The sequence below is a fragment of the Chiloscyllium plagiosum genome, chromosome 4 (assembly GCF_004010195.1).
Source record: "Chiloscyllium plagiosum isolate BGI_BamShark_2017 chromosome 4, ASM401019v2, whole genome shotgun sequence".
Lineage (NCBI taxonomy): Eukaryota > Metazoa > Chordata > Chondrichthyes > Orectolobiformes > Hemiscylliidae > Chiloscyllium > Chiloscyllium plagiosum.
The window spans coordinates 9585056-9597448 of record NC_057713.1 but is presented as its reverse complement, the minus strand read 5'-3'; the positions used below and the strand labels follow the sequence as shown (position 1 = coordinate 9597448).

Genomic DNA, 12393 nt, shown 5'->3' with positions numbered 1-12393 from the left:
TAGGTAGAACCTCTACAAACAGGATGGTCTACACCTGATCCAGAGGGGTACCAATATTCTGGGAGGGAAATTTGCTAATACGCTTCGAGAAGGTTTAAACTAATTCAGCAGGGGATGGGAACCTGAAGTGTAGCTCCAGTGTCCAGGAGGTTGAGAGGAATGAGGTCAGAAATAAGGTTTCAAGATCACAAGATGGCACCGGCCAGCAGGAAGTTGGTTTGAAGTGTGTCTACGCCAAGAGCATATGGACTAAGGTGGGTGAACTTGCAGCATGGGTTGGTACCTGGGGTCTTCAGTGTTGTGGCCATTTCGGAGATATGGGTAGAGAAGGGACAGGCCTGGTTGTTGCAGGTTCTGGGGTTTAGATGTTTAATGGAGATGGTAAAAGAGGGGGAGGTGTGGCATGGTCAGTCAAGGACAGTATTACGGTGGCAGAAAGGACATTTGAGGACTCGTCTACTGAAGTAATATGGGCTGAAGTTAGGAACAGGAAAAGGGAGGTCACCCTATTGGGAGTTTTCGATATGCCTCCAAAAAGTTCCAGAGATGTAGAAGAAAGAATAGCAAAGATGATCCTCAATAGAAGCTGGAGTAACAGAATAGTTGTTATGGGGTCTTTAACTTTCCAAATAATGACTGTAAATACTATAGTTTGAGTTCTTTAGATAGGTCAGTTTTTATCCAATGTGTGCAGAAAAGTTTCCTGACACAGTATGTAGACAGGCCTACAAGAGGCGTGGTTGCGTTGGATTTGGTACTAGGTAATGAACCTGGCCAGGTGTTAGCTTTGGAGATAGGTGAGCACTTTGGTGATCGTGATCACAATTTGGATATGTTTACTTAACAATGGAAAGGGATAGGTCTAAGCTACAGGGCAAAAGTTATAGCTGGGAGAAATGCGATCATGATGCAATTTGGCAAGACTTAGGATGGAGAAGGAAACACAACTGAAATGTGGAGCTTATTCAAGGATTAACTATTGCGTGTCCTTGATACATACATATCTGTCAGGCAGGAGATAGTTGTCAAGAGAAGGAGCCATGGTTTATTAAAGAAGTTGAATCTCTTGTCAAGAGGAAGAAGAAGGATTATGTTAGGATGAGACGTGAAGGCTTAGTTAGGGCGCTTGAGAGGTACAAGTTAGCCAGGAAGGACCTAAACATAGAGCAAAGAAGAGCCAGGAGGGGACATAAGAAGTCATTGGCAGATAGGATCAAGGAAAACCCTAAAGCTTTCTATAGGCAAGTCATGAATAAAAGAATGACGAGAGTAGATTAGGGCCAATCAAGGACAGTAGTGGAAAGTTGAGCATGGAGTCTGAGGAGATAGGAGAAGCACAAAATGAATATTTTTAGTCAGTATTCATACAGGAAAATGACAATGTGGTCGAGGAAAATACTGAGACAGAAGAAGGAGATTGCAGAGTCTTTGGCTTTGATCTTTATGTCATCATTGTCTACAGGAATAGTGCCAGAAGACTGGGGGATAGCAACTGTTGTCCCCTTGTTCAATAAGGGGAGTAGATACAATTCTGGTAATTATAGACCAGTGAGCCTTACTTCGGTTGTGGGTAAAGTGTTGGAAAGGATTATAAAAGATAGGATTTATAATCACCTAGAGAGGAATACTTTGATTAGGGATAGTAAACATGGTTTTGTGAAGGGTAAGTTGTGCCTCACAAACCTTATTGAGTTCTTTGAGAAGGTGACCAAACAGATGGATGAGGGTAAAGTGGTTGATGTGGTGTATACGGATTTCAGTAAGGCATTTGATAAGGTTTCCCACGGTAGGCTATTGCACAAAATACAGAGGCATGGGACTGAGAGTGATTTAGCAGTTTGGATCAGAAATTGGCTAACTGAAAGAAGACAGAGGGTGGTGGTTGATAGGAAGTATTCATCCTGGAGTTCAGTTACTAGTGGTGTGCCACAAAGATCTGTTTTGGGTCCACTGATGTTTGTCATTTTTATAAATGACCTGGATGAGGGTGTAGAAGGATGGGTGAGTAAATTTGTGGATGATACTAAGGTCGGTAGAGTTGTGGATAGTGCTGAAAGATGTTGCAGGTTACAGGGGAACATTGATAAGCTGCAGAGCTGGGCTGACAGATGGCAAATGTAGGTTAATGCAGAAATGCATGAGGTGATTCACTTTGGAAGGAGTAACAGGAATAAAGAATACTGGGCTAATGGTAAGACTCTTGGTAGTGTAGATGAGCAGAGAGATCTCGGTGTCCATGTACATAGATCTCTGAAAGCTGTCACCCAGGTTGATAGGGTTGTTAAGAAGGCATATGGTGTGTTAGCTTTTATAGGGAGAGGGATTGAGTTTTGGACCCACGAGGTCATGCTGTAGCTGTACAAAACTCTGTGTGGCTGCACTTGGAGTATTGTGTACAGTTCTGGTCACCGCATTATAGGAAGGATGTGGAAGCTTTGAAAAATGTTCAGAGGAGATTTACTGAGATGTTGCCTGGTATGGAGAGAAGGTCTTATGAGGAGAGGCTGAGGAACTTGAGGCTGTTTTCGTTAGAGAGAAGAAGATTGAGAACTGACTTAATTGGGACACATAAGATAATCAGAGGGTTAGATAGGGTGGACAGTGGGAGCCTATTTCCTCGGATGGTGATGGCTAGCACAAGGGGACATAGCTTTAAACTGAGGGGTGATAGATATAGGACAGATGTCAGAGTAGTTTCTTTACCTTGAGAGTAGTAGGGACGTGGAATGCACTGCCTGCAACAGTAGTAAACTCACAACTTTAAGGGCATTTAAATGGTCATTGGATAAATATATGGATGAAAATGGAATGGTGTAGGTTAGATGGTTTCACAGGTCGGTGCAACGTTGAGGGCCGAAGGGTCTGTACTGTGCTGTAATGTTCTATGTTCTATGTTCTAAACCTCCCCTTATCGAATATCATGCCCACAGGGGTCTCTTTTGGAGGAGAACACCTCCGGAAAACAAAACACTGAGACCACTCCATGCCAATCGAATATGTTTGCCAGCTGTGTTCCCCTGGTCTCAGAATCCCACAACCCTGAATAAAATTCAGCCCTGTAACTGGCTGCAAGTGGCACTAGTGTGCTATCCCACTACCAAAGTGCTCATTCTTTTCTGAGATGTGGGTACCACTGCCTGTCCATCACCAATGCCTTTTGGGAAGATGGTGATGAGCTACCTTCTTGAACCGCTGTAGTCCATGCATTGTTTTACTTCAAAAATATATTTTATTCATTAAAAATATATATAGCTAGTGACTAAAGCAGTTTGGGTTCTGTTCAGTAGCATATGAAGAAAACAAATAAACATTGGAGTTTGACTCTATCCAACAAACAAACATATAGTATTTCTTCCCTGTGCAAGGTTGGATTTACATATATTTAATTACCCGGAGGGTCTGATAACAGAATGGATCCCCATTTAACTTTGGCCGAAAGACCTCAGACAGTGATCTTTCCCCACTGTGTCTTAGTGGCAGCTACTCCAGGCTTTAGTATGTCCCACAGCACACCGTATCTGCAACATTTGGCTGGGGGTCAACTCCTTACTCATGAAGACCAATAAATCATGGGTAGACCAAAGAGCGTCCACATGCTGTAGTAAATCCACAATTTGCTTTGGGAGGGAATTTGACCTAGCGACACTTTAGGGGCATCAATACATTTCCAAGTCAGGATGCCTTAGAGGGGTACTTGAGAGTGATGGTGTTCCCACTACTCAGCTGCCTTATTCTTCTCGCTGGTAAAGATTGTGGGTTTGGGAGGCGCTGTTGAAGGAGCTGTGATAAGGATACACAAATTATGTATTTGCAAACGTTTATTTACATAATCACAAGCTAAGTTATTCTTCTGGTGTTATTGACTTAAAGCATTAAATTTCCAGTCTTGTATTTCCTAAATTGGATGCCTTTTTTTTCAACAAACATCCCTTGCATTGAGTACAACTTTGGCACATCGCACAGAGTATCCTGAATTGCCCTCAGCAACGCATTTCCTCATTAGGCTGCATTTTATGATATCAGAAGCTTCATCTTGCCAATTTGTGACAATTCGACTGAACGCTGATAGTTAAAAATATATTTGGCAAATAAGAAACACTTTGTAAAAGGAGCCATGCCCAAAAAGAAGGAGCAAACTTAAACAGAAACAAAAGATCTGAGTATGCAAAACGTTGTTCCAATGTATAGTCTATGAACAATCAGTGATCTTTGCAGGAGAAATCTAACCCTTAACAACTTGCTTTTAGCAGGAGGATTTTCTCTTGCTACCTCTGCCAAGACAATATCTAATATCAGTTACCTCAATCCATGCATCATTGAACTATCCTGCTCTTCCTATCCACCATTAGGTTAACCAGGATGTGTAGGTGTCAGTGTTGGACTGGGATGGATAAAGTCATGTGACACCAGGTTATAGTCCAGCAGGTTTATTTCAAATCACAAGCTTTTGGTTCACCTGGAGGAGCAGTGCTCTGAAAGCTTATGATTGCTTATCTTGGTCTATAACCTGGAGAAAGTCAGATATGGGAGGTCAGAGTCGAAATGTGTGGTGCTGGAAAACACAGCATGTCAGGGCAACGTCTGAGGAGCAGGAGAGTCGATGTTTCGGGCATAAGCCCTTCATCAGGATAAAGTGCTTATGCCCGAAATATCGACTCTCCTGCTCCTCGGATGCTGCCTGACCGGACTATAACGTGGTGTTGTATGACGTACGGCACCACTAGGTTAAATTTGATCATAACTAATTACATTGCAGGCATGTGTTAGGAACAAGAGACAATTCCGCCTCCTATGGGTGGATTAATGACTTTACCTCGTGTTGAGGGGCTCACCTTGCTTCTGAAAGTCAGCCTCTACACTCAAGACTTTGAGACAAATATGAAAAATTCAAGCTGGCAATTGTTCGACATGTATTGAGTACAGTATTGTTGCTCAATTTATCACTGGTGGCAACATCAATGTGACTAATGGGTACTATCTCCACTCTGAGTGCCTGAGTTGTGAATCAGTTGTGAATGTCTGAATTGGGTCTTGACTCAGTTGTTCATTTATCTGGAAGATGATGCATCAATTGTGAATGTACTGGACTCTATCATGGAATGATGGCAAGACTGATGAATGAGAAGAGGGAGAATCAGTTCGGATTGCATTCCCTGGAGTTCAGAAGATCTCATAGAAACCTGTAATATTCTAACCGGAGTATACAGGTTAGATGGAAGAAAGATATTCCCGAAAATGGCGGAGACCAGAATTAGGGGTCTCAGTCTAGAGACAAAGAGTGAAGTACTGGAAAAGCACAGCAGGTCAGACAGCATCGAGGAACAGGAGAACCTACATTTCAGGCATAAGCCCTACATCAGGAATTATGCCTTAAACGTCAATTCTCCTGCTCCTCTGATGCTGCCTGACCTGCTGTGCTTTTCCAGCACCACACTCTTTGTCTCTGATCTCCAGCATCTGCAGTACTAACTTTCTCCTAGTCTCAGTCTAGGGAGACTGGGTTAACCATTTCGGTCTGAGATGAGGAGAAATTTCTTCATCCAGCGAGTGGGGAGCCTTAGAATTCACTGCCGCAGAAAGCAGTTGAGGCCAAAATATTGTCTGACTTCAAGAAGGAGTGGTATATAGCTGGGGATTTGGAGCGAATAGGATCAAAGGATATGGGAAGAATAGGAATAGGCTATTAAGTTGGATGATCAGCCATGATCACCCAATGGTGGCTCAGTGGTTTGCACCACTGCCTCACAACACGAGGGGCCCAGGTTTGATCGCATCCTCTGGCGACTGTCTGTGCGGAGTTTGCACATTCTCCCCGTGTCTGCATGAGTTTGCTCCAAGTGCTCTGGATTCCTCACATAGTCCAAAGATGTGCAGCTTAGCAGGATTAGCATTTGGAAATGGAGGGTCATAGGATAAGGGGAGGTGGATCTGGGTGGGATGCTGTTCAGAGGGTTAGTGTGGATTCAATGGGCTGAATGGCCTGCTTCTACACTGTAGTGCTTCTATGATATATTGAATGATGAAGTAGTTGAAAATGATGATTTGATTAGCTTTCACTAGTGTCTAAGGCCTTCCAGATCAGAACAATTAATTGTGCTTGAAAATAAATACACAATGTGTATATATTATATTTTGGCTCTTCATCCATGTATGTTCAGCTACAATACCCCTGATGGTGTAATCACTGGCTGGCATTTGCTGTCGAGAATTACACATGGGAAAAAAAATTCCCGTGATTGTGAGCCTTGGAAATACACTAATACAGTTTCAGCCAAAGAGGCAAAAGGGGAAAAAAAAAACTTAAATTCAGAACAAGTCAAGGCATTCTGGCCAAAAGAAAAGCCACTTGTATTATCAACTTCCTGCGAGTTTTCATTTTCTTGAAACAAAACTGGAATAGCCATGTAAAGACAGTGGCTACAAGAGCAAGTGGGAGGCTCAGACTCCTTCAGCAAGTAGCCCACCTCCTGACTCACTAACTCCTGTCCATAGCTAGAAAGCACAAACCAGGAATGCGATCAAATACCACTCTCTCAGAGTCATACAGATGTACAGCACAGAAACACCCCCTTCAGTCCAACTCATCCATGCCAAAAAGACATCCCAATCTGACCTCGTCCCATTTGGCCCATATCCCTCTAATTCCTTCCTATTCATGCACCCATCCAGATGCCTTTTAAGTGTTGTAATTGTTTCCGCCTCCACCATTTCCTCTGGCAGCTCAGTCCATTTGCACATCACCGTCTGCATGAAAATGTTATCCCTCAGGTCCTTTTCGGATCTTTCCCTCCTCAGCTTAAATCTATGCCCTCTAGTTTCGGACATCCCCCTTCTAGGAAAAAAGCTTTGGCTATTCACCCTATCCATATCCAACACCATTTACTTTTTTTTTTTTACTTTTTACAGTGGAAAACACAAAGTGCACGAATCTTTATTCAATTTCCACCACCAGGAAGATAGGAAAACACCCGGGTGGCCAGTGACAAACACTGCCCTTCACATCAAGGGACAGTGCTGTGTGATCAAAACAGTGAAGGGGAGGGGAGGGAGGACTCCTGTTTCCACGAGGAGGTCTTCAGACCTGCCCTCCTTCCTCCGTACCGGGTGCCCAAAGATCAGGAGCGTGGGACTGAAGTGCAGCCAAAAACAGAGGAGAAGGTTTTTCAGAAAATCAAAGAGGGAGTGCAAACGCCCACACCCAATATATACGTGGTCCACGGACTCCACAGCGCCACAGAACAAGCAGTTGGGCTGGGAGTCCGTGAACCACCGCAATCTGCGGTTGCAGGGGACTGCGTGCAGCACCCTCCACCCCAGATCCCCGAGAGAAAGGGGGAGGACTCCCACATAGAGAGCCCTCCACTGGGGATCCCCACCGCCCGGTGGCAAATGGGCACGCCAAGGCGTGTCCGGACGGTGCCAACACCATTTAATAAACCTCTATGAGGTCACCCATTGGCCTGCCTTAATGAGTGCAGCTGCAGTCACATTCAAGAAGCTCAACCCCATCCAGGGCAAAGGAGCCTAATTGATTGGCATCCCATCCACAGACTCCAACATTCACTCCCCTTCGTTGGCGAGGCAGAGTCACAGCAGTGTGTACTGTCTACAAGACGCAGGGCAACAAGTGACTCAAGCTCCTCAATAGCATATTCTGACCCAACTACCTCAACCATCTAGAAGGGCGAGGGTAAGTTAGCATCCAAGGCAAGTTAGCAAACTGGATCCAGAATTGGTTTGTAAACGAGAGGCAAAGGGTGATAGTGGAGGGATGTTTAGTGATTGGAGGCCTGTGACTAGCAGTGTACCACAGGGATCGGTGCTAGTATCCTTACTGTTTATTATTCACTTTGATGACAAGGATGTGAACGTCGAACGAAAAATTAGTACGTTTTTAAATTTCAGGATAATTGGTGGTGTTGTTGATAGTGAGGACGATGAGCTCAGATTACAGTCTGATATCGATCAGCTGGGAAATCGGGCACAGCAGTGACAGATGGAGTTTAATCCTGATAAGTGTGAGGTCATGCATTTTGGTAGGTCTAATAAGGAAAGGATCAACTCAATGAATGGTGGCTCCCTAGGGAGTACTGAGGGACCTTGGTGTACAAATCCTTTGATCCCCGAAGACATCAGCACAGGTCAATAGGGTGGTGAAAAAAAATCGTACAAGATTTTTGCCTTCATTAAGCAGGGCATAGAATATAGGAGCAAGGATGTCTAGTTCCAACCTCATAAAACATTAGTTTGGCTACAGATGGAGTACAGTGTGTAGTACTGGTCACCACACTATTGAAAGGGTGTGATTGCATTGGAGCAGTTATGGAGGAGATGCTGCCTGAGATGGAAAGTCTCAGATATGAGGAGAGACTGGATAGACTTGGATTGTCTTCCTTGGAACAGAGAGACTGAGGGGTGGGGGAATCTGATTGCGGTCTACAGAATTATGAGAGGCATAGGCTGAGTAGATTGTGAGAACCTCTTCCCCCATGGCAAATATGTCTAAGACCAGAAAGTACAAGTTTAAGGGGAGGAGTAAGTGTTTTAGATGAGATATGAGAAATATGGAACATGCTGTCTGAGAGGTGGTGGAAGCAAATACTCTCGCAATATTTAAGGAACATCTGGATGAATACTTAAAATGCCAAGGCATTATTGGTTATGGGACCAAATGCAGGTAAATGGGATTAGTGTGGTTTGGTGTTTGTTGATCGGCATAGACATGAGTCAAATTCCTGGAATTTCCTCCCTAACAGTGGGTCTACCTATAGCACACGGACTGCAGCGGTTCAAGAAGGCAGCTCACCACCACCTTCTCAAGGGCAACAAGGGAAGGGTAATAAATGCTGACAAAGCTAGTGATGCCATGTCCCCCAAGTGAATAACAAAAAAAACCACAGAATATCCTTGGGAACATGTCTATTTTGCATCCTGTGTCAGGCATCTGATCCAGAGAAAGCAGCCCTGCTCCCTAACTGTAAGCCTGGCGTTGTCTTTGCGGAGACTGTCACCCTTGTGCCTTCCATGAGCTCAAGAGAATGAGACCCAGACATCAAAAATAAAAGTTGTCCAGTTTCTCTTGGGAATAACTTGGCAAGGTGCTGACGAGCCAGGTCTCCTAATCCATGGGTCTGAACAGTCAGCTTGATGGTTTATGGTGCATGTTTTGTGAGTGAGCCAAAAGCTGTTTTGAGATATGTGTACAATGGGTTCTGCATTAAACAGGCTGTTGTCGCTGTAGAGACAGAATACCAGGATTTCAGGCAGAGTGTTATCTCATATACTCGAGGGTAAAGGCTGAGGGATGACCTCGTAGAAGTTTATAAAATCATGAGGGGCATGGATAGGGTGAACAGCCAAGGTCTTTGCCCTGGAATGGGGGAGTCCAAAACAAGAGGGCATCGGTTTAAAGGGAGAGGGGAAAAATTTAAAAGGGATCTAAGGGGCAACTTTTTCACGCAGAGGGTGGTGCGTGTATGGAATGAGCTGCCAGAGGAAGTGGCGGAGGCTGGTAGAATTACAACATTTAAAAGGCATCTGGATGGGTATATGAATAGGAAGGTTTAGAGGGATATGGGCAAAATGCTGGGAAATGAGACCAGATTAGTTTCAGATATCTGGTCAGCATGAGTTGGACCAAAGGGTCTGTTTCCGTGCAGTGCACCTCTGTGGCTCTGTGACTCCATGACACTCCATAACCAGGCAAGAAGTAGAAGCTGGAGAAGGTAATTCAGCCCCTCGACGCTGCTCTGCTATCTAATTCGATCATGGCTGATCTCACTTCAGCCATAGTTTTCTTATTGTCAGCTGGGAGAAAGTGAGGACTGCAGATGCTGGAGATCAGAGGGAGTGGTCTTTTCGGAATGCTGATAGGGGAGGGGAGGGAAATATATCTCCGGTGGTGGGGTCCGTTTGGAGGTGGTGGAAATGACGACGGATGATACGATGTATATGGAGGTTGATGGGTTGGTAGGTGAGGACCAGTGGGGTTCTGTCCTGGTGGCGATTGGAGGGGCGGGGCCCAAGGGCGGAGGAGCGGGAAGTGGAGGAGATGCAGTGGAGGGCATCGTCGATCATGTCTGGGGGGAAATTGCGGTCTTTGAAGAAGGAGGCCATCTGGGTTGTACGGTATTGGAACTGGTCCTCCTGGGAGCAGATGCGGCGGAGACGAAGGAATTGGGAATATGGGATGGCGTTTTTAAAGGGGGCAAGATGGGAGGAGATGTAGTCTAGGTAGCTGTGGGAGTCGGTCGGTTTATAGTAAATGTCCGTGTTGATTCGGTCGCCATAGAAATGGAGAGGTCTAGGAAGGGGAGGGAGGCGTCTGAGACGGTCCAGGTAAATTTGAGGTCAGGGTGGAAGGTGTTGGTAAAGTGGATGAACTGTTCAACCTCCACGTGGGAGCTGATACAGTCATTGATGTAGCGGAGGAAAAGTTGGGGGTGGTGCCAATGTAACTGCGGAAGATGGACTGTTGTCAGCTGGGCCAACCCACAGGCATGGGATAAAACAGTCTGTCACTGTAGTCGCATTTCCATGTAGATGACTAACATGGCACCATCAACATAATGGAATTCTTTGAATCAAATGAGCTGTATCTTCAGCTTCACTTTCAGTCTTTATGGAATTCCTACAGTGTGGAAGCAGGTCATTTAACCCATCGAGTCCACACCAACCCTCCGAAGAGCATCCCACCCACACTCACTCTCGTCCCTATCCCTGTAACCCTGCATTTCCCATGGCTAACTCACTTAGCCCATGCATCCCTGGACACCATGGGCAATTTAGCATGACCAATCCACCTAACCCACACATCTTTGGACTGTGGAAAGAAACCAGACTACCTGGAGGAAACACACACAGACATGGGGAGAATGTGCAAACTCCACACAGACAGTCGCCCGAGGGTGAAATCGAGCCCAGGTCCCTGGCACTGTAAGGCAGCAGTGAGAACCACTGAGCCACTGTGCTGCCCCAAATGGTCTTGTAAGAACAATTCCTTTATTTTGTGTTTTAAAACCTGTGGATTGAAATGAGAAAGAGTTGTCTTAAGACCTGTGTTTGAAAGGGTAACTAATTTTTGAAAGCAAGTGACCCGACCTGTATTGCAAGCAAGGTGGGTTTGAACAAGCAATACTTGAAGCTTGAGTTATAATCAATTTGGAACTGAGGTGGTGTACAGCTGAAGTTTTTGTTGGCAACAAGAATTTAATTGGTCTGTAGACTAGTGACCAGCTATTGACAACAGAGACCTTTTTTGGCTATCAAAACCTTTGTGGTTGGTTCTCAGGCCACTGAACAGCTTGGAGCTGGAAACAGTTAGTAGAGAAAGAGAGAGTTCCTCTCCAGCTTGGGTGTGGTTTCTCTGTTCTCTGCAGTCAAAACTTCCTGTCAAAAACTGTTTGGCAACTGTTGTTTTGTAAGCTGTGACCCTTAACTGATAGGTCAGAGATATTTTTATAAGGGAACAGACTACCTTGTGTCTCTTACCAGCCAGTGGAAGCATCTGGAGAAAGATGATTGATGCAACATGCAAGTAGAAGAATCATAAAGATCACCCTAACAACAGAACTTGGGAACAAAGACTTCTGAGGCATCTTTGGAGCTTTCCCCCTCTGCCATAACTTTTTCTCTTAACCCTGTTTGTCTTTCTCTCCTCATGTCAGGGGTAGTTTATAGCCGGAATTAGATTTTTAAATTAATATAGTTGCATTCTAATTGTTTACCTGCAGCCATATTTTAATTACTTACAATAAAAAGTGATTCTTGATCAGTACAGAAACATGGCCCATGACTCAGAAGATCAGGTAATTTGTGCAATTTGCAGATTTTATGAAACCTTTAAGTTTTGTGACGAGTCAGGGAAAGGTGGGGTGGGGGTGTGTGTGGACTTGATTCTCAGCACTCTACCCCAGTGAGTCTGGTCAGATTGTGGAGATAATAATTGGGTCAACTCTTCCCATCTCTGCAGGGAAGGCACTGGTCAGGAGCCTGAAGAGGAAAATGACAAAGAGTATCGAAGTCCCAGCCCCGTTTCATGCCACTCTTCACCCTGAAACTGTCAAAACCTGCTACTTGTACAACACACAAAACAGACATCAGCCTGCTTCAAGCTCTGTAATCGTGCCTGCACACTTTCAAATAATGCGTCTAATTTGTCTACTGTTCCATTCAGTAATAAATGGAACAAGCTGTTCCAAATTATGAGCTGTTTTGATGGATTAAATAAGAAGCAACTGTTTCCACTGGCAAATGGCCTGGGAACCAAGGGCCACACATTTAGGATAATTGGCAAAAAAAAACAGAAGGGAGGAGAAGAAATCTTTGTTTTTGAGCTGGATTATATGACAGAAGTTCTAAAAACGTTCGCAGTCTAAAAATCACATGGGAAGG

The 12393-nt window shown here is 44.6% G+C and overlaps 1 long non-coding RNA gene across 1 annotated transcript in view; it reads left to right on the top strand.

The window, feature by feature from the left end:
- Window positions 1-12072, top strand: part of LOC122549528 — a 62704-nt gene extending 50632 nt beyond the window's left edge. Inside the window, exon 3 of the long non-coding RNA XR_006311551.1 lies at window positions 11972-12072. This is a non-coding gene — a long non-coding RNA (uncharacterized LOC122549528). The remainder of the gene's footprint in view (window positions 1-11971) is intronic.
- Window positions 12073-12393: the final 321 nt, after the last annotated feature.